Here is a 23,016-nt window from a genome sequence, read left to right on the forward strand (position 1 = left end):
GCAAACTCAAAATGACGCCCAGGAAAGCTTATGTTCAAGTTTCTGCCAAGCGCCACCCAGCGGGCGCCATCGACAAGACAAAAAAAGAAAAAGAACGAGGCGAAACGCTCGCGCCCGTCTACGCTGCGTTCGACACTGTGAAACGCCAATGTTCCAAAAAAGTAACATCCGCGCAAAACTCTCAAGCTGAAAACTAGATTGTCTTTGTTATTTTTTAATTGTATTGCCGCGTAATACCGAACTATTTGCCAATATTTTAGTTCTGCTTTGTTCACTGCAGCATTACTTTTTCCTGCGGAATAATGCAACAAACATCTGGTGGTCAAGGAGTGCAAAATATGCCTGTTTTTAAAAATTCATCTAATGATTCTCCGTAGGCTCATAATAAAAATTAAAACTGCCACGTTTTTCACAAGCATCAATGAGTATGCGTAAACATAAAACTTCAATATGCGATATATTGGAGAGGAAATAAAAAATTAGGTTTCGTATGTTCCAATTTTGGAACATTGGCAAGTAAAAGGTTAAATCAAAACGGAAGGCAATGTCAATAAGCGCTTCATCGTTAATGGGATCAGAACTTCCTGCGTTAAACGAAGACCAGTTGATGCCTGGAAGGTTGAAGTCTCCACATAAAATAAGCTTGGTAGTTTGATTTGTTTTAGACGAAATATACAGCTGTAATTGTTCTAAGACGTCCGGGATTGAGGCAGGGGGCCTATACACAACTCCAATAACAAGGCTTTCTTTTCTATCGATAAGCTTACAAAATAAAGCCTCAACGCCAGGGGCATCAGGCATGCTTGCTATCCTGTAAATATGTTTAACTAGCAACGCAACTCCGCCCCCTCTGGTACCACGATCCCTTCTGTACACGTTGAACCCCGAAGGCGCAATTTCGCTGTCATAGACACCGTCATGAAGCCATGCTTCTGTGAGTGCGACTACGTCGGGGTCATGAAGTGCTATCAGGTGTTCAAGATCGAGGTCTTTGTTCAGAATGCTACGGCAATTCACATTTAACAGTTTCAATGAGCGCGGGCTTTCCTGTCACTTCAGCACGTACCTGGGAAGGGCAACCATATCATTCTTGGCCTCGTCCCAAACGAACGGCTTTCCATTCACAGACACCTTATCGAAGAGTAGTTCAACACGTTCATTTCGTTCCCTGTTTACAACTGTGCTGTCCCATAGATACTTCCTGGCCTGACGCACCTTTTGTGAAAAGTCCTCTGTTACATATAAGCCCGAGTCTTTAAGTTTCACACAGTTCCTCAAAATTTCCAGTTTTTCGCGATAATCTATTAATTTGACGATTACAGGTCTTGTTTTATTAGGCCGCTTTGAGCCAAGCCGATGGCATCTTTCGATTCCGGTTAAGTTAAGTCTAACTTGCCCTAAAGAAGTCATCAGTTATGCGTGAAGTAATCGATGGCAGTGTTTCATCTTGAGTACGCATTACAGATAGTGTTTGACCATAGCTGTAGTGACTGGGAATGCGGAGAACTGAGAGACACAGTACACCATTAGTATGCATTACAAATAGTGTTGGGCCATAGCTGTAGTGGCTGGGAATGAGGAGAACTGAGAGATAGAGTACACCGTTAGTGTGCATCGCAGATCGTATTTGGCAGTAACTGTAGTGGCTGGGAATTAGGAGAACTGAGATAGATGATATGATATGTGGGGTTTAACGTCCCAAAACCACTATATGATTATGAGAGACGCCATAGTGGAGGGCTCCGGAAATTTAGACCACCTGGGGTTCTTTAACGTGCACCCAAATCTGAGCACACGGGCCTACAACATTTCCGCCTCCATCGGAAATGCAGCCGCCGCAGCCGGGATTCGAACCCGCGCCCTGCGGGTCAGCAGCCGAGTACCTTAGCCACTAGACCACCGCGGCGGGGCAAGAACTGAGATAGAGTTCAGCATTATTATGCACTGCAGATTGTGTTTGGCCATAACTGTAGTGGCTGAAAATGAGGAGAACTGAGAACACCGTTAGTATGCATTGCAGATCGTCTTCGGCAATAAATGTAGTGGCTGAGATTGTGAAGGACTTAGAGATAGAGTACACAATTAGTATGCATTACAGATAGTTTTTGACCATAGCTGTAGTGACTGGGAGTGCGAAGAACTGAGAGACACAGTACACCATTAGTATGCATTAGAGATCGTGTTTGGGAGTAACTGTAGGGGCTGGGAATGAGGAGCACTGGAGATAGGGTACACCATTAGTATGCATTGCAGATAGTGGATGTCACTAACTGTAGTGGCTGAGAATGAGGAGAACTGAGAGACAGAGGACACCATTAGTATGCATTAGAGTTAGTGTTTGGTCATAGCTGTAGTGGCTGAGAATGAGGAGAACTGAGAGATAGAGTACACCGGTAGTATGCATTACAGATTGTGTTTGGCAGTAAATGTAGTGGCTGTGAATGAGAACTGAGATAGAGTTCAGCATTAGTATGCATTGCAGATGGAGTTTGGCCATAACTGTAGTGGCTGACATTGTGAAGAACTGAGAGATAGAGTACACAATTAGTATGCATTACAGATAGTTTTTGACCATAGCTGTAGTGACTGGGAGTGCGAAAAACTGAGAGACACAGTACACCATTAGTATGCATTAGAGATCGTGTTTGGCAGTAACTGTAGGGGCTGGGAATGAGGAGCACTGGAGATAGAGTACACCATTAGTATGCATTGCAGGTAGTGGCTGTCACTAACTGTAGTGGCTGAGAATGTGGAGAACTGAGAGATAGAATACACCATTAGTATGCATTACAGATTGAGTTCTGCCATATCTGTAGTGGCTGGAAATGAGGAGAACTGAGAGATAGAGTACACCGTTAGTATGCATTGCAGATCGTGTTTGGCAGTAACTGTAGTGGCTGTGAATGGGAACTCAGATAGAGTTCAGCATTAGTATGCATTGCAGATTGAGTTTGGCCATAACTGTAGTGGCTGACATTGTGAAGAACTGAGAGATAGAGTACACCATTCGTATGCATTACAGATAGTGTTTGGCCAAATCTGTAGTGGCTGGGACTGAGGAGCACTGAGAGATAAAGTACACCATTAGTATGCATTACAGATAGTGTTTGGCCATAGCTGTAGTGGCTGGGACTGAGGAGCACTGAGAGATAGAGTACACCATTAGTATGTATTGCAGATAGCGTATGTCACTAACTGTAGTGGCTGGGAATGAGGAGAACTGAAAGAGCATTAGCATTAGTATACATTGCAGAAAGTGCTTCGCCATAACTGTAGCGGCTGGAAATGAGGAGAACTGAGAGATAGAGTTCAGCATTAGTATACATTGCAGATAGTTTTGGGCCATAAGTGTAGTGACTGAGAATGAGGAGAACTGAGAGATATAGGACACAAGTAGTATAGCTTACAGATCATGTTGGCCATAACTTTAGTGGCTGAGAATGTGGAGAACTGAAGTAGAGTACACCAGTAGTATGCATTGCAGATGCTGTTTGGCAATAGCTATAGTGGCTGGGAAAGAGATGAACTGAGAGATAGAGTTCAGATAACTATACATTACAGATCGTGTTTGGCCATAACTGTAGTGGCTGACAATGTGGAGAACTGAGAGATAGAGTACATCAGTAGTATGCATTACAGATAGTGTTTCGCCATAGCTGTAGTGGCTGAGAATGTGGAAAACTGAGAGACACAGTACACCATTAGTATGCAATACAGATTGTGTTTGGCCATAACTGTAGTGGCTGACAATGTGGAGAATTGAGAGATCGAGTACACCATTAGTATGCATTACAGATTGAGTTTTGCCATATCTGTTGTGGCTGGAAATGAGGAGAACTGAGAGATAGAGTACACCGTTAGTATGCATTGGAGATCGTGTTTGGCAGTAACTGTAGTGGCTGTGAATGAGAACTGAGATGGAGTTCAGCATTAGTATGCATTGCAGATTGAGTTTGGCCATAACTGTAGTGGCTGGGAATGAGGAGAACTGAGAACACCGTTAGTATGCATTGCAGATCGTCATTGGCAATAACTGTAGTGGCTGAGATTGTGAAGAACTGAGAGATAGAGTACACAATTATATGCATTACAGATAGTTTTGGACCATAGCTGTAGTGACTGGGAGTGCGAAGAACTGAGAGACACAGTACACCATTAGTATGCATTAGAGATCGTGTTTGGCAGTAACTGTAGGGGCTGGGAATGAGGAGCACTGGAGATAGAGTACACCATTAGCATGCATTGCAGATAGTGGATGTCACTAACTGTAGTGGCTGAGAATTAGGAGAACTGAGAGACAGAGTACACCATTAGTATGCATTACAGATAGTGTTTGGCCATAGCTGTAGTGGCTGAGAATGAGGAGAACTGAGAGACAGAGTACACCATTAGTATGCAATACAGATTGTGTTTGGCTGTAACTGTAGTGGCTGGGAATGAGGAGCACTGAGAGATGGAGTTCAGCATTAGTATGCATTGCAGATAGTGTTTGGCAATAACTGTAGTGGCTGAGAATGTGGAAAACTGAAAGATAGAGTACACAGGTAGTATGCATTGCAGATGATGTTTGGCAATAACTCTAGTTGCCGGGAAAACGATAAACTGAGAGATAGAGTTCAGCATTAGTATACAAAACTGATCGTGTTTGGCCATTACTGTAATGACTGACAATGTGGAGAACTGAGAGATAGAGTACATCAGAAGTATGCATTACAGATAGTGTTTGGCCATAGCTCTAGTGGCTTAGAATGTGGAGAACTGAGAGACAGAGTACACCATTAGTATGCATTACAGATTGTGTTTGGCCATAAATGTAGTGGCTGACAAGGTGGATAACTGAGAGATAGAGTACACCAGTAGTATGCATTACAGATAGTGTTTGGCCATAGCTGTAGTGGCTGAGAACGAGGAAAAATGAGAGGTAGAGTACACCGTTAGTATGTATTGCAGATGGTGTTTGGCAGTAACTGTAGTGGCTGTGAATGAGAACTGAGATGGAGTTAAGCATTAAAATGCATTGCAGATTGAGTTTGGCCATAACTGTAGTGGCTGGGAATGAGGAGAACTGAGAGAGAGCACACCGTTAGTATTCATAGCAGATCGTGTTTGGCAATAACTGTAGTGGCTGATATTGTGAAGAACTGAGAGATAGAGTACACCATTAGTATGCAATAGAGATAGTGTTTGACCATAGCTGTAGTGACTGGTAGTGCGGAGAACTGAGAGACACAGTACACCATTAGTATGCATTAGAGATCATGTTTGGCAGTAACTCTAGGGGCTGGGAATGAGGAGCACTTAGAGATAGAGTACACCATTAGTATGCATTGCAGATAGTGGATGTATCTAACTGTAGTGGCTGAGATTGAGGAGAACTGAGAGACAGAGTACACCATTAGTATGCATTACAGATAGTGTTTGGCCATGATAGTGTTTACAGATAGCTGTAGTGGCTGAGAATGAAGAGAACTGAGAGATAGGGTACACCATTAGTATGCATTGCTGACCGTGTTTGGCAGACACTGTAGTGGCTGGGAATGAGGAGAACTGAGATAGAGTTTAGCATTTGAATCCATTGCAGATTGAGTTTGGTCATAACTGTATTGGCTGGAAATGAGAACTGAGAGATAGAGTACACCGTAAGTATGCATTGCAGATCGTGTTTGGCAATAACTGTAGTACCTGAGATTAAGGAGAACTGAGATACGAAGTACACCATTAGTATGCATTACAGATCGTGTCTGGCCATAACTGTAGTGGCTGACATCGTGGAGAACTGAGACATAGAGTACACCATTAGTATGCATTACAGAGTGTTTGGCCATAACTGTGGTGGTTGACTATGTGGAGAACAGAGATATAGTGTACACCATAATTATGCATTACAGATAGTGTTTGGCCACGGCTGTAGTGGCTGAGAATGAGGAGAACTGAGTAGAGTAAATCGTTAGTAGGCATTGCAGATCGTGTTTGGCAGTATCTGTAGTGGCTGGGAATGAGGAGAACTGAGACTGAGTTCAGCTTTAGTATCCATTGTAGATTGAGTTTGGCCTTAACTGTAGTGGCTGGGAATGAGGAGAACTGACAGATCGAGTACACCGATTGTATGCATTGCAGATCGTGTTTGGGAATAACTGTAGTGGCTGAGAATATGAAGAACTGAGAGATAGAGTACACCATTAGTATGGTTTACGGCTCGTGTTTGGCCATTACTGTAGTGGCTGACAATGCGGAGAACTGGGAGATAAAGTACATCATTAGTATGCATTACTGATAGTGTTTGGCCATAGCTGTGGTGGCTGAGAATGGGGAGAACTGAGAGACAGAGTACACCATTTGTATGCGTTACAGATCGTTTTTGGCCATAACTGTAGTGGCTGAGAATGTGGAGAACTGAGAGACAGAGTGCACCGTTAGCGTGCATTGCAGGTTGTGTTTGCTGTAACTATAGTGGCTTGGAATGAGGAGAACTGAGATAGAGTTCAGCTTTATTATCTATTGCAGATTGAGTTTGGCCATAAGTGTAGTGGCTGGGAATGCGGAGAACTGAGAGACACAGTACACAATTAGTATGCAATACAGGTGTGATGGTTAAAGGACGTTCGTCACTATGTTTGTTGATAGCGGACGAGAAAGGATTAACATGAACTTTTTATTTCATGGCATGGGTGGAACGGCTGACGGCGCACGGATACGCTACCGTGTGCAGCGCCGTTGAGTCGGACGTCGTGGCCAGCCCAGCAGTCAGGGTCGCAACTCCTGAGGTCCAGGATCAGGCCACGGCTCACGAGGACCACACCCGGTAGGCCTCGCCCACGAACCTGCTCCTGGCCACTGCACCCAGGCAGGAGCCGTTCGGCAGGTCTCGGCCTTGGACCTTGAACAGACACACCGGAGCTCGACCTGGCCGACACGTACGGGTCTCACGTCCGGCTCAGGAACGCTGCCAGGAACTCGTCCTCTCGAGCGGCGCACCGCTTCCTCTGCCTTCCTGGCCTCCATGCTCGAGCTCTTTTTCGCACGTTTCTCGGTATGGCTCGGCACCGCTGTTGATCCTCGATTCAGCCAGCAACTTCCCTGGCATCTGAATCCTCGGCCACCCTGAATCCTCGCCCGGCTCCGTGCTCCTCTGTGCGCACTCCCGCGTCTCGCCCGGCAGAACATCTCGCTCGTCCCTTGCCGAAGTGCGACGCTCTGGTGACACCGGCGCTTAATGGCGTGGGTGCGGCCACGGAGCAGTCAACTCGCATCGGAGACGCGATGCTCCATGCGGGGCATGGCCAGCCCGTCCAGCGAAGAGCGTGCGCCGAGACGCGATGCTCGACGCAACCGTGACCATTAGCCAGGCCACGTTCATCGCTGTGTCGAACGGCTGACTGTGGAGACGCCTCGCCGAGATCTGCGATGCCCTCGGCAAGGAAGAGAACAGCAGGCCAGGCCGCGCCCCGAGATGCAGTACTCGTGCCGGCAACGCCGCCCGAGCTGGTAGTTGGACGGCAGTAGCGTGGACGGCCGCGTTCCCTGGCCGGAACCTGGATCGCCTGCGTCCGACGCTTCGGCCCGCTGTCTCCCGTCTGCCGCTGCTTCGGCTCGTCCCCAGCCACAAAGCCCACTGCCACGTGATGGTCGCCCGTGGCCCAATCGTGGCACGCCACCTCTATGGGCCACCACAGGTCATCAGCTGATTCGCTGACACTCACGCGCACATTACATGCGCCTTGCCCCGCACTTCCGTCGTTGTCGTTTTCTTCACTCATCACAATAACCCACCGCACAAGAAAGTTGTTTCAGTCAAACAACTTTTCTCACAATACACAGTGATGAGGAAGAACAGTCCCGTGGACTCGCGACTCTCGAGCAGTGGTGGCGGAGATGCCTGGACCAGCGCGGCCTCGGGCCTCGTTTCCGAGCTCTCTGGTCCCTCATTTCTTTTTTCTCCGCGCTCACCCATGCCAGCAAAGCCTCCCCACTCAGCCCCATCTCCTTCCCTAGCTCAACTAGCTTTCTCATGTCGTCCATTCTCGTCCGCCACACAAAAACAACGTGAGGCTCTCAGATGTAATGTGAGAGCTTAGTCCTGTCTCGCGGACGCCAGAAATTGTAGTGGTTAAGGACGTTCGTCACTGTGTTTGTTGATAGCGGACGAAAAAGGATTAACATCAACAATGGATGCGAACAAAAGAAGCGTTATATTATACACTAGAGAACGAAGTGGCAGGTGAAAATAAAACTATATGTCCAACCCTACACGCCACGCGTCACGCAACATGTACGAGAGTCAGACCTCTAGCATGCGGAGAGCTCGCGGCTACGCTTACTCCGAGTCCAGCGCGTAGAGTTCTCAGTTCGCAAGAGGAAAACGCTGCCTCACAGTTTGCGTCCCCGTCGTCCCGACATGATGCGATCGTCGACGTGCGCGAGGGCAAAGGTGGCATGGCTGGAGCGGCTGGAACGGCTGACGGCACACGGATGCGCTACCGTGTGCAGCGCCGTTTAGTCAGACGTCGCGGCCAGCAGTCAGGGTCGCAACTCCTGAGGTTCAGGGTCAGGCCCCGGCTCATGAGGACCACGCCCGGTAGGCCTCGCCCACGAACCTGCTCCCGGCCACTGCACCCAGGCAGGAGCCGTTCAGAAGGCCCCGTCCTTGCACCTTGCACCGGCCGGCGGACTCGACCCCGAGCGAACACGCCGGAGCTCGACCTGGCCGACACGTACGGGTCCCACGTCCGGCTCAGGAACGCTGCCAGGAACTCGTCCTCTCGAGCGGCGCACCGCTTCCTCTGCCTTCGTGGCCTCCATGCTCGAGCTCTTTTTCGCACGTTTCTTGGTACGACTCGGCACCGCTGGCGATCCTCGATTCAGCCAGCAACTCCCCTGGCATCTGATTCCTCGGCCACCCTGAATCCTCGCCCGGCTCCGTGGTCCTCCGTGCACACGCCCGCGTCTCGCCCGGCAGAACGTCTCGCTCGTCCCTTACGGTGTGCGACGCTCTGGTGACACCGGCGCTTGTTGGCGTGGGTGCGGCCACGGAGCAGTCAACCCGCATCGGAGACGCGATGCTCCATGCGGGGCATGGCCAGCCCGTCCAGCGAAGAGCGTGCGCCGAGACGCGATGCTCGACGCAACCGTGACCATTAGCCAGGCCACGTTCATCGCTGTGTCGAACGGCTGACCGTGGAGACGCCTCGCCGAGATCCGCGATGCCCTCGGCAAGGAAGAGAACAGCAGGCCAGGCCGCACCCCGAGATGCAGTACTCGTGCCGGCAACGCCGCTTGAGCTGGTAGTTGGACGGCCGTAGCGTGGACGGCCGCGTTCCCTGGCCGGAACCTGGATCGCCTGCGTCCGACGCTTCGGCCCGCTGTCTCCCGTCTGCCGCTGCTTCGGCTCGTCCCCAGCCACAAAGCTCACTGCCACGTGATGGTCGCCCGTGGCCCAATCGTGGCACGCCACCTCTATGGGCCACCACAGGTCATCAGCTGATTCGCTGACACTCACGCGCACATTACACGCGCCTTGCCCCGCACTTCCATCGTTGTCGTTTTCTTCACTCATCACAACAGGTCTTGTTTGGCAGTAACTGTAGTGGCTGGGAATGAGGAGCACTGAGAAAGAGAGTACACCATTTGTATGCATTGCAGATAGTGTATGTCCCTAATTGTAGTGGCTGGGAATGAGGAGAATTGACAGCATTAACATTAGTATACATTGCAGAAAATGCTTGGCCATAACTGTAGCGACTGGGAATGAGGAGAACTGAGATAGAGTTCAGCATTATTATGCATTGAAGATTGTGTTTGGCCATAACTTCGTGGCTGAAAATGAGGAGCACTGAGAGAGAGTTCAGCATTAGTATACATTGCAGATCGTTTTGGGCCATAAGTGTAGTGACTGAGAATGAGGAGAACTGAGAGATATAGGACACAAGTAAAAGAGCTTACAGGTCGTGTTGGCCAAAACTGTAGTGGCTGAGAATGTTAAGAACTGAAGGATAGAGTACACCAGTAGTATGCATTGCAGATGGTGTTTGGCAATAACTCTTGTGGCTGGGAAAAAGATAAACTGAGAGACAGAGTTCAGCATTAGTATACATTACAGATCGTGTTTGGCCACAACTGTTGTGGCTGACAATGTGGAGAACTGAGAGATAGAGTACATCACTAGTGTGCATTACAGATAGTGTTTGGCCATAGCTGTAGTGGCTGAGAATGTGGAAAACTGATAGACAGAGTACACCTTTAGTATGCATTACAGATTGTGTTTGGCCATAACTGCAGTGGCTGAATATGTGGAGAACTGAGAGATAGAGTACACCATTAGTATGCATTGCAGATTGAGTTTGGCCATAACTGTAGTGGCTGGGAATGAGGAGAACTGAGAGAGAGCACACCGTTAGTATTCATTGCAGATCGTGTTTGGCAATAACTGTAGTGGCTGATATTGTGAAGAACTGAGAGATAGAGTACACCATTAGTATGCATTAGAGATAGTGTTTGACCATAGCTGTAGTGACTGGGAGTGCGGAGAACTGATAGACAGAGTACACCATTAGTATGCATTACAGATTGTGTTTGGCCACAGCTGTAGTGGCTGAGAATGAGGAGAACTGAGTAGAGTAAATCGTTAGTAGGCATTGTAGATTGTGTATGGCAGTAACTGTAGTGGCTGGGAATGAGAAGAACTGAGACTGAGTTCAGCTTTAGTATACATTGTAGATTGAGCTCGGCCTTAACTGTAGTGGCTGGGAATGAGGAGAACTGACAGATCGAGTAAACCGTTTGTATGCATTGCAGACCGTGTTTGGCAATAACTGTAGTGGCTGAGAATGTGTAGAACTGAGAGATAGAGTACACCATTAGTATGGTTTACGGCTCGTGTTTGGCCATTACTGTAGTGGCTGACAATGCAGAGAACTAGGAGATAAATTACATCATTAGTATGCATTACTGATAGTGTTTGGCCATAGCTGTGGTGGCTGAGAATGGGGAGAACTGAGAGACACAGTACACCATTTGTATGCAATACAGATCGTTTTTGGCCATAACTGTAGTGGCTGAGAATATGGAGAACTGAGAGACAGAGTGCACCATTTGTATGCATTACAGATATTGTTTGGCCATAGCTGTAGTGGCTGATAATGAGGAGAACTGAGAGGTAGAGTACACCGTTAGCGTGCGTTGCAGGTTGTGTTTGCAGTAACTATAGTGGCTTGGAATGAGGTTAACTGAGATAGAGTTCAGCTTTAGTATCCATTGCAGATTGAGTTTGGCCATAAGTGTAGTGGCTGGGAATGCGGAGAACTGAGAGACACAGTACACAATTAGTATGCAATACAGGTCTTGTTTGGCAGTAACTGTAGGGGCTGGGAATGAGGAGCACTGAGAAAGAGAGTACACCATTTGTATGCATTGCAGATAGTGTATGTCACTAATTGTAGTGGCTGGGAATGAGGAGAATTGACAGCATTAACATTAGTATACATTGCAGAAAGTGCTTGGCCATAACTGTAGCGGCTGAGAATGAGGAGAAGTGAGATAGAGTTCAGCATTATTATGCATTGAAGATTGTGTTTGGCCATAACTTCGTGGCTGAAAATGAGGAGCACTGAGAGATAGAGTTCAGCATTAGTATACATTGCAGATCGTTTTGGGCCATAAGTGTAGTGACTGAGAATGAAGAGAACTGAGAGATATAGGACACAAGTAAAAGAGCTTACAGATCGTGTTGGCCAAAACTGTAGTGGCTGAGAACGTTAAGAACTGAAGGATAGAGTACACCAGTAGTATGCATTGCAGATGGTGTTCGGTATTAACTCTTGTGGCTGGGAAAGGGATAAACTGAGAGATAGAGTTCAGCATTAGTATACATAACAGATCGTGTTTGGCCACAACTGTTGTGGCTGACAATGTGGAGAACTGAGAGATAGAGTACATCACTAGTGTGCATTAAGATTGTGTTTTGCAGTAACTGTAGTGGCTGTGAATGAGAACTGAGATGGAGTTCAGCATTAGTATGCATTGCAGATTGAGTTTGGCCATAAATGTAGTGGCTGAGAATGAGGAGAACTGAGAGACAAAGTGAACCATTAGTATGCATTACAGATTCTGTTTGGCCATAACTGTAGTGGCTGACAAGGTGGAGAACTGAGAGATACAGTACACCATTAGTATGTATTGTAAAAAGTGTTTGGCAATAACTGTAGTGGCTGAGAATGGAGAAAACTGAAAGATAGAGTACACCAGTAGTATGCATTGCAGATGGTGTTTGACAAATACTCTAGTGGCTGGGAAAAAGATAAACTGAGAGATAGAGTTCAGCATTAGTAGACATTACACATCGTGTTTGGCCATAACTGTAATGGCTGACAATGTGGAGAACTGAGAGATAGAGTACATCAGTAGTATGCATTAAAGATAGTGTTTGGCCATAGCTCTAGTGGCTGGGAATGAGGAGAACTGATTGAAAAAGAACACCATTAGCACGCATTACAGATCGTGTTTGGCCATCACTGTAGTGGCTGACAATGTGTAGAACTGAGAGATAGAGTACAAGGTTAGCTTGCATATCAGGTTGTGTTTGCAGTAACTGTAGTGGCTGGGAATGAGGAGAACTGAGATAGAGTCAGCTTTAGTATCCATTGCAGATTGAGTTTGGCCACAATTGTAATGGCTGGGAATGAGGAGAACAGAGAGAGTACACAATTAGTATGCATTGCAGATCGTGTTTGGCCATAACTGTGCTGGCTGACATTGTGGAGAACTGAGAGATAGAGTACACCATTAGTATGTTTTACAGATCGTGTTTGGCCAAAACTGTAGTAGCTGACAATGTGGAGAACTAGGAGATAAAGTACATCATTAGTATGCATTACACATAGTGTTTGGCCCTAGCTGTTGTGGCTGAGAATGAGGAGAACTGAGAGATAGACTACACTATTAGTATGCTTTACAGATCGTGTTTGGCCTTAACTATAGTGGCTGACAATGTGGAGAACTAGGAGATAAAGTACATCATTAGTATGCATTACACATAGTGTTTGGCCATAGCTGTAGTGGCTGAGAATGAGAACTGAGAGATAGAGTACACCGTTAGTATGCATTGCAGACCGTGTTTAGCAGACACTGTAGTGGCTGGGAATGAGGAGAACTGAGAGAGAGTACACAATTAGTATGCATTGCAGATCGTGTTTGGCCATAACTGTTGTGGCTGACAATGTGGAGAACTGAGAGATAGAGTACACAATTAGTATGCATTACAGATAGTGTTTGGCCATAGCAGTAGTGGCTGAGAATGAGGTGAACTGAGAAGTAGAGTAAATCGTTAGTAGGCATTGCAGATCGTGTTTGGCAGTAACTGGAGTGGCTGGGAATGAGGAGAACTGAGACTGAGTTCAGCTTTAGTATCCATTGCAGATTGAGTTTGGTCATAACTGTAATGGCTGGTAATGAGGAGAACTGACAGATCGAGTGCACCGTTTGTATGCATTGCAGATCGTGTTTGGCAATAACTGTAGTGGCTAAGAATGTGAAGAACTGAGAGATAGAGTACACAATTAGTATGCTTTACAGATCGTGTTTGGCCATAGCTGTAGTGGCTGACAATGTGGAGAACTAGGAGCTAAAGAACATCATTAGTATGCATTAAAGATAGTGTTTGGCCATAGCTGTAGTGGCTGAGAATGAGGAGAACTGAGAAATAGAGTACACCGTTAGCGCGCATTTCAGGTTGTGTTTGCAGTAACTGTAGTAGCTGAGAATGAGGAGAACTGAGATGAGTTCAGCATTATATCCATTGCACATTGAGTTTGGCCATAACTGTAGTAGCTGACAATGTGAAGAACTGAGAGATAGAGTACACCATTATTGTGCATTACAGAGTGTGTTTGGCCATAGCTGAAGTGGCTGGGAATGAGGAGAGCTGAGAGATAGGGTACACCGTTAGTGTGCCTTGCAGATCGTGTTTGGCAGTAACTGTAGTGGCTGGGAATTAGGAGAACTGAGATAGAACTGAGAACTCTAGTGCTTTAGTATTCATTGCAGATTGAGTTTGGCCATAACTTCAGCAGCTGGGAATGTGGAGAACTGAGAGACACAGTACGCCATTAGTATGCATTTCAGGTCGTGTTTTGCAGTAACTGTAGTGGCTGGGAATGAGGAGCACTGAGAGATAGAGTGCACCATTTGTATGCATTGCAGATGGTGTATGTCACTAACTGTAGTGGCTGGGAATGAGGAGAACTGATAAAAAAAGTACCCCATTAGCATGCATTACAGATCGCGGTTGGCCATAACCGTAGTGACTGACAATGTGGAGAAATGAGAGATAGAGTACACCTTTAGTATGCATTAAAGATAGTGTTTTTCCATAGCTGTAGGGGCTGGGAATGAGGAGCACTGAAAGATAGGGTACACCATTAGTATGCGTTGGAGATAGCGTGTCACTAACTGTAGTGGTTAGAATGAGGAGACCTGAGAGCATTAGTACTATTATACATTGCAGAAAGTGCTCGGCCATAACAGTAGCGGCTGTGAATGAGGAGAACTGAGATAGAGCTCAGCATTTTTATGCATTGCAGAGTGTGTTTGGCCATAAGTGTAGTGGCTGAAAATGAGGAGCACTGAAAGATAGAGTTCAGCATTAGTATACATTGCAGATTGTTTTGGACCATAAGTGTAGTGACTAAGAATGTGGAGAACTGAAAGATAGAGTACACCATCAGTATGCATTGCAGATGATGTTTGGCAATAACTCTAGTGGCTGGGAAAGAGATAAAATGAGAGATAGAGTTCAGCATTAGTATACGTTACAGATCGTGTTTGGCCACAACTGTAGTGGCTGACAATGTGGAGAAATGAGAGATAGAGTACATCAGTAGTATGCATTACAGATACTGTTTTGCCATAGGTGTAGTGGCTGAGAATGTGGAAAACTGAGAGACAGAGTACACCATTAGTATGCATTACAGATTGTGTTTGGCCATAACTGTAGTGGCAGACGATGTGGAGAACTGAGAGATAGAGTACACCATTAGTATGCATTACAGATAGTGTTTGGCCATAGCTGTAGTGGCTGAGAATGAAGAGAACTGAGAGGTAGAGTACACCGTTAGTATGCATTGCAGATTGTGTTTGGCAGTAACTGTAGTGGCTGTGAATGAGAACTGAGATGGAGTTCAGCATTAGCATGCATTGCAGATTGAGTTTGGCCATAACTGTAGTGGCTGGGAATGAGGAGAACTGAGAGAGAGCACACCCTTAGTATTCATTGCAGATCGTGTTTGGCAATAACTGTAGTGGCTGATATTGTGAAGAACTGAGAGATAGAGTACACCGTTAGTATGCATTAAAGATAGTGTTTGGCCATAGCTCTAGTGGCTGGGAATAAGGAGAACTGATAGACAAAGAACACCATTAGCATGCATTACAGATCGTGTTTGGCCATCACTGCAGTGGCTGACAATGTGTAGAACTGAGAGATAGGGTACAAAATTAGTATGCATTACAGATAGTGTTTGGCCATAGCTGTAGTGGCTGAGAATGAGGAGAACTGAGAGATAGACTACACCATTAGTATGCAATACAGATAGTGTTTGGCCATAGCTGCAGTAGCTGAGAATGAGGAGAACTGATAGATCGAGTACACCGTTATTATGCATTGCAGACCGTGTTTGGCAGACACTGTAGTGGGTGGGAATGAGGAGAACTGAGATAGAGTTCAGCATTAGTATCCATTGCAGATTGAGTTTGGTCATAACTGTAGTGGCTGGGAATGAGGAGAACTGAGAGAGAGTACACAATTAGTATGCATTGCAGATCGTGTTTGGCCATAACTGTAGTGGCTAAGAATGTGAAGAACTGAGAGATAAAGTACATCCTCTGTATGCACTGCAGATAGTGTATATCACTAACTGTAGTGGCTGGGAATGACGAGAACTGATAGAAAAGTACACCATTAGCATACATTACAGATCGTGTTTGGCAATCACTGTAGTGGCTGACAATGTGGAGAACTGAGAGATAGAGTACACCATTAGTATGCATTGCAAATAGTGTTTGGCAATAACTGTAGTGGCTGAGATTGTGGAAAACTGAAAGATAGAGTACACCAGTAGTATGCATTGCAGATGGTGTTTGGCAATAACTGTAGTGAATGACAAGGTGGAGAACTGAGAGATAGAGTACACCATTAGTATGCACTACAGATCGTGTTTGCAAGTAACTGTAGTCACTGGGAATGATGAACACTGAGAGATTAAGTAAACCATTTGTATGCTTTGCAGATAGTGTATGTCACTAACTGTAATGGCTGGGAAAGAGGAGAACTGATAGACAAAGTACACCATTACCATGCATTACAGATGGTGTTTGGCCGTCACTGTAGTGGCTGACAATGTGGAGAACAGAGAGATAGAGTGCACGATTATATGCATTAAAGATAGTGTTTGGCCATAGCTGTAGTGGCTGACAATGAGGAGAACTGAGAGATCGAGTACACCATTAGTATGCATTACAGATAGTGTTTGGCCATAGCTGTAGTGGCTGGGAATGAGGAGAACTGAGAGATAGAGTACACCGTTAGTGTGCATTGCAGATCGTGTTTAGCAGTAACTGTAGTGGCTGGGAATTAGGAGAACTGAGATAGAGTTAAGCTTTAGTATCCATTGTAGATTAAGTTTGACCATAACTGTAGTGTCTTGGAATGAGGAGAACTGAGAGATAGAGTAGATCGTTTGTATGCATTGCAGATCGTGTTTGGCAATAAATGTAGTGGCTGAGAATGTGAAGAACTGAGAGATAGAGTACACCATTAATATGCTTTGCGGATCGTGTTTGGCCATAACTGTAGTGGCTGACGATGTGGAGAACTAGGAGATAAAGCACATCATTAGTATGCATTACACGTAGTGTTTGGTCATAGCTGTAGTAGCTGAGATTGTGGAGAACTGAGAGAAGAGTACACCATTAGTATGCATTACAGATCGTGTTTGGCAGTAACTGTAGTGGCTGAGAATGAGAAAAAATGTGATAGAGTTCAGCATTGATATCCATTGTAAATTGAGTTTGGCGATAACTGTAGTGGCTGACAATGTGGAGAACTGAGAGATAGAGTACACCATTAGTATGCATTACAGATAGTGTTTGGCCATAGCTGTAGTGGCTGAGAATGAGGAGAACTGAGAAATAGAGTACATCATTACCGTGCATTGCAGGTTGTGTTTGCAGTAACTATAGTGGCTCGGAATGAGGAGAACTGAGAAAGAGTTCAGCTTTAGTATCCATTGCAGATTGAGTTTGGCCATAACTTCAGTGGCTGAAAATGAGGAGAACTGAGAGACACAGTACACCACTAGTATGCATTACAGGTCATGTTTGGCAGTAACTGTAGTGGCTGGGAATGAGGAGCACTGAGAGATAGAGTACACCATTTGTATGCATTGCAGATAGTGTATGTCACTAACTGTAGTGGCTGGGAATGAGGAGAACTGATAGACAAAGTACCGCATTAGCATGCATTACAAATCGTGTTTGGCCATAACTGTAGTGACTGACAATGTGGAGAAATGAGAGATAGAGCACGCCATTAGTATGCATTACAGATAGCGTTTGGCCAGAGCTGTAGTGGCTGGAAATGAGGAGCACTGAGAGATAGGGTACATAATTAGTATGCATTGCAGATAGCGTGTCACTAACTGTAGTGGCTAGGAATGAGGAGAACTGAGAGCATTAGCATTAGTATACATTGCAGAAAGTGCTTGGCCATAACAGAAGCGGCTGAAAATGAGGAGCACTGAGAGATAGAGTTCAGCATTAGTATACATTGCAGATTGTTTGGGGCCATAATTGTAGTGACTGAGATTGAGGAGAACTGAGAGATATAGGACACAATAGTATAGCTTACAGATTGTTTGGCCATAACTGTAGTGGCTGAGAATGTGGTGAACTTAAATATAGAGTCAACCAGTACTATGCATTGCAGATGGTGTTTGGCAATAACTCTAGTGGCTGGGAAAGAGATAAAACTGAGAGATAGAGTTCAGCATTAGTATACATTACCGATCGTGTTTGGCCACAACTGTATGGCTGACAATGGGGAGAACTGAGAGATAGAGTACATCAGTAGTATGCATTACAGATAGTGTTTTGCCATAGCTGTAGTGGCTGAGAATGTGGAAAACTGAGAGACAGAGTACACCATTAGTATGCATTACAGATAGTGTTTGGCCATAGCTGTAGTGGCTGAGAATGAAGAGAACTGAGAGATAGAGTACACCGTTAGTATGCATTAAAGATAGTGTTTGGCCATAGCTCTAGTGGCTGGGAATGAGGAGAACTGATAGACAAAGAACACCATTAGCATGCATTACAGATCGTGTTTGGCCATCACTGTAGTGGCTGACAATGTGTAGAACTGAGACATAGGGTACACAATTAGTATGCATTACAGATAGTGTTTGGCCATAGCTGTAGTGGCTGAGAATGAGGAGAACTGAGAGATAGACTACACCATTAGTATGCATTACAGATAGTGTTTGGCCATAGCTGCAGTAGCTGAGAATGAGGAGAACTGATAGATCGAGTACACCGTTATTATGCATTGCAGACCGTGTTTGGCAGACACTGTAGTGGGTGGGAATGAGGAGAACTGAGATAGAGTTCAGCATTAGTATCCATTGCAGATTGAGTTTGGCCATAACTGTAGTGGCTGGGAATGAGGAGAACTGAGAGAGAGTACAAAATTAGTATGCATTGCAGATCGTGTTTGGCCATAACTGTAGTGGCTAAGAATGTGAAGAACTGAGAGATAGAGTACACCATTATTATGCTTCACAGATTGTGTTTGGCCGTTACTGTAGTGGCTGACAATGCGGAGAACTAGGAGATAAAGTACATCATCTGTATGCATTGCAGATAGTGTATATCACTAACTGTAGTGGCTGGGAATGACCAGAACTGATAGAAAAGTACACCATTAGCATGCATTACAGATCGTGTTTGGCCATCAGTGTAGTGGCTGACAATGTGGAGAACTGAGAGATAGAGTACACCATTAGTATGCATTGCAAATAGTGTTTGGCAATAACTGTAGTGGCTGAGAATGTGGAAAACTGAAAGATAGAGTACACCAGTAGTATGCATTGCAGATGGTGTTTATCAATAACTGTAGTGGCTGACAAGGTTGAGAACTGAGAGATAGAGTACACCATTAGTATGCACTACAGATCGTGTTTGCAAGTAACTGTAGTCACTGGGAATGATGAGCACTGAAAGATTAAGTACACCATTTGTATGCTTTGCAGATAGTGTATGTCACTAACTGTAGTGGCTGGGAATGAGGAGAACTGATAGACAAAGTACACCATTACCATGCATTACAGATGGTGTTTGGCCATCACTGTAGTGGCTGACAATGTGGAGAACTGAGAGATAGAGTACGCCATAAGTATTTATTACAGATAGTGTTTGGCCATAGCTGTAGTGGCTGGGAATGAAGAGAACTGAGAGATTGAGTACACCGTTAGTGTGTATTGCAGATCGTGTTTAGCAGTAACTGTAGTGGCTGGGAATTAGGAGAACTGAGATAGAGTTAAGCTTTAGTATCCATTGTAGATTAAGTTTGACCATAACTGTAGTGTCTTGGAATGAGGAGAACTGAGAGATAGAGTACATCGTTTGTATACATTGCAGATCGTGTTTGGCAATAAATGTAGTGGCTGAGAATGTGAAGAACTGAGAGATAGAGTACACCATTAATATGCTTTGCGGATCGTGTTTGGCCATAACTGTAGTGGCTGACAATGTGGAGAACTAGGAGATAAAGTACATCATTAGTATGCATTACACGTAGTGTTTGGTCATAGCTGTAGTAGCTGAGATTGTGGAGAACTGAGAGAAGAGTACACCATTAGTATGCATTACAGATCGTGTTTGGCAGTAACTGTAGTGGCTGAGAATGAGAAAAAATGTGATAGAGTTCAGCATTGATATCCATTGTAGATTGAGTTTGGCGATAACTGTAGTGGCTGACAATGTGGAGAACTGAGAGATAGAGTACACCATTAGTATGCATTACAGATAGTGTTTGGCCATAGCTGTAGTGGCTGAGAATGAGGAGAACTGAGAAATAGAGTAGATCATTACCGTGCATTGCAGGTTGTGTTTGCAGTAACTATAGTGGCTCGGAATGAGGAGAACTGAGAAAGAGTTCAGCTTTAGTATCCATTGCAGATTGAGTTTGGCCATAACTTCAGTGGCTGAAAATGAGGAGAACTGAGAGACACAGTACACCATTAGTATGCATTACAGGTCATGTTTGGCAGTAACTGTAGTGGCTGGGAATGAGGAGCACTGAGAGATAGAGTACACCATTTGTATGCATTGCAGATAGTGTATGTCACTAACTGTAGTGGCTGGGAATGAGGAGAACTGATAGACAAAGTACCGCATTAGCATGCATTACAAATCGTGTTTGGCCATAACTGTAGTGACTGACAATGTGGAGAAATGAGAGATAGAGCACGCCATTAGTATGCATTACAGACAGCGTTTGGCCAGAGCTGTAGTGGCTGGGAATGAGGAGCACTGAGAGATAGGGTACATAATTAGTATGCATTGCAGATAGCGTGTCACTAACTGTAGTGGCTAGGAATGAGGAGAACTGAGGGCATTAGCATTAGTATACATTGCAGAAAGTGCTCGGCCATAACAGAAGCGGCTGAAAATGAGGAGCACTGAGAGATAGAGTTCAGCATTAGTATACATTGCAGATCGTTTGGGGTCATAATTGTAGTGACTGAGAATGAGGAGAACTGAGAAATATAGGACACAAGTAGTATAGCTTACAGATCGTTTGGCCATAACTGTTGTGGCTGAGAATGTGGAGAACTTAAAGATAGAGTAAACCAGTACTATGCAGTGCAGATGGTGTTTGGCAATAACTCTAGTGGCTGGGAAAGAGATAAAACTGAGAGATAGAGTTCAGCATTAGTATACATTACCGATCGTGTTTGGCCACAACTGTATGGCTGACAATGGGGAGAACTGAGAGATAGAGTACATCAGTAGTATGCATTACAGATAGTGTTTTGCCATAGCTGTAGTGGCTGGGAATGTGGAAAACTGAGAGACAGTGTACACCATTAGTATGCATTACAGATTGTGTTTGGCCATAACTGTAGTGGCTGACAATGTGGAGAACTGAGAGATAGAGTACACCATTAGTATGCATTACAGATCGTGTTTGGCAATAACTGTAGTGGCTGATATTGTGAAGAACTGAGAGATAGAGTACACCATTAGTATGCATTAGAGATAGTGTTTGACCATAGCTGTAGTGACTGGGAGTGCGGAGAACTGAGAGACACAGTACATCATTAGTATGCATTAGAGATCATGTTTGGCAGTAACTCTAGGGGCTGGGAATGAGGAGCACTTAGAGATAGAGTACACCATTAGTATGCATTGAAGATAGTGGATGTATCTAACTGTAGTGGCTGAGATTGATAAGAACTGAGAGACAGAGTACACCATTAGATGCATTACAGATAGTGTTTGGCCATGCTAGTGTTTACAGATAGCGGTAGTGGCTGAGAATGAAGAGAACTGAGTGATAGAGTACACCATTAGTATGCATTGCAGACCGTGTTTGGCAGACACTGTAGTGGCTGGAAATGAGGAGAACTGAGATAGAGTTTAGCATTTGAATCCATTGCAGATTGAGTTTGGCCATAACTGTAGTGGCTGGAAATGAGGAGAACTGAGAGATAGAGTACACCGTAAGTATGCATTGCAGAACGTGTTTGGCAATAACTGTAGTAGCTGAGAATAAGGAGAACTGAGAGACAAAGTACACCATTAGTATGCATTACAGATCGCGTTTGGCCATAACTGTAGTGGCTGACAAGGTGAGAACTGAGACATAGAGTACACAATTAGTATGCATTACAGAGTGTTTGGCCATAACTGTGGGGGCTGACAATGTGGAGAACTGACAGATAGTGTACACCATAATTATGCATTACAGATAGTGTTTGGCCATAGCTGTAGTGGCTGAGAATGAGGAGAACTGAGAAGTAGAGTAAATCGTTAGTAGGCATTGCAGATCGTGTTTGGCAGTAACTGTAGTGGCTGGGAATGAGGAGAACTGAGACTGAGTTCAGCTTTAGTATCCATTGTAGATTGAGTTTGGCCATAACTGTAGTGGCTGGGAATGAGAAGAAGTCACAGATCGAGTACACCGTTTGTATGCATTGCAGATCGTGTTTGGCAATAACTGTAGTGGCTGAGAATGTGAAGTACTGAGAGATAGAGTACACCATTAGTATGGTTTACGGCTCGTGTTTGGCCATTACTGTAGTGGCTGACAATGTGGAGAACTAGGAGATAAAGTACATCATTAGTATGCATTACTGATAGTGTTTGGCCATAGCTGTGGTGGCTCAGAATGGGGAGAACTGAGAGACAGAGTACACCATTTTTTTGCATTACAGATCGTGTTTGGCCATAACTGTAGTGGCTGAGAATGTGGAGAACTGGGAGACAGAGTGCACCATTAGTATGCATTACAGATTGTGTTTGGCCATAACTGTAGTGGCTCACATGGTGGAGAACTGAGAGATACAGTACACCATTAGTATGCATTGCAAATAGTGTTTGGCAATAACTGTAGTGGCTGAGAATGTGGAAAACTGAAAGATAGAGTACACCAGTAGTATGCATTGCAGATGGTGTTTGACAAATACTCTAAAGGCTGGGAAAAAAATAAACTGAGAGATAGAGTTCAGCATTAGTAGACATTACACATCGTGTTTGGCCATAACTGTAATGGCTGACAATGTGGAGAACTGAGAGATAGAGTACATCAGTAGTATGCATTAAAGGTAGTGTTTTGCCATAGCTCTAGTGGCTGGGAATGAGAACTGATAGACAAAGAACACCATTAGAATGCATTACAGATCGTGTTTCGCCATCACTGTAGTGGCTGACAATGTGTAGAACTGAGAGATAGGGTACACCATTAGT

The sequence above is a fragment of the Rhipicephalus microplus genome, chromosome 5 (genome assembly GCF_043290135.1).
Source record: "Rhipicephalus microplus isolate Deutch F79 chromosome 5, USDA_Rmic, whole genome shotgun sequence".
Taxonomy (NCBI): Eukaryota; Metazoa; Arthropoda; class Arachnida; order Ixodida; family Ixodidae; genus Rhipicephalus; species Rhipicephalus microplus.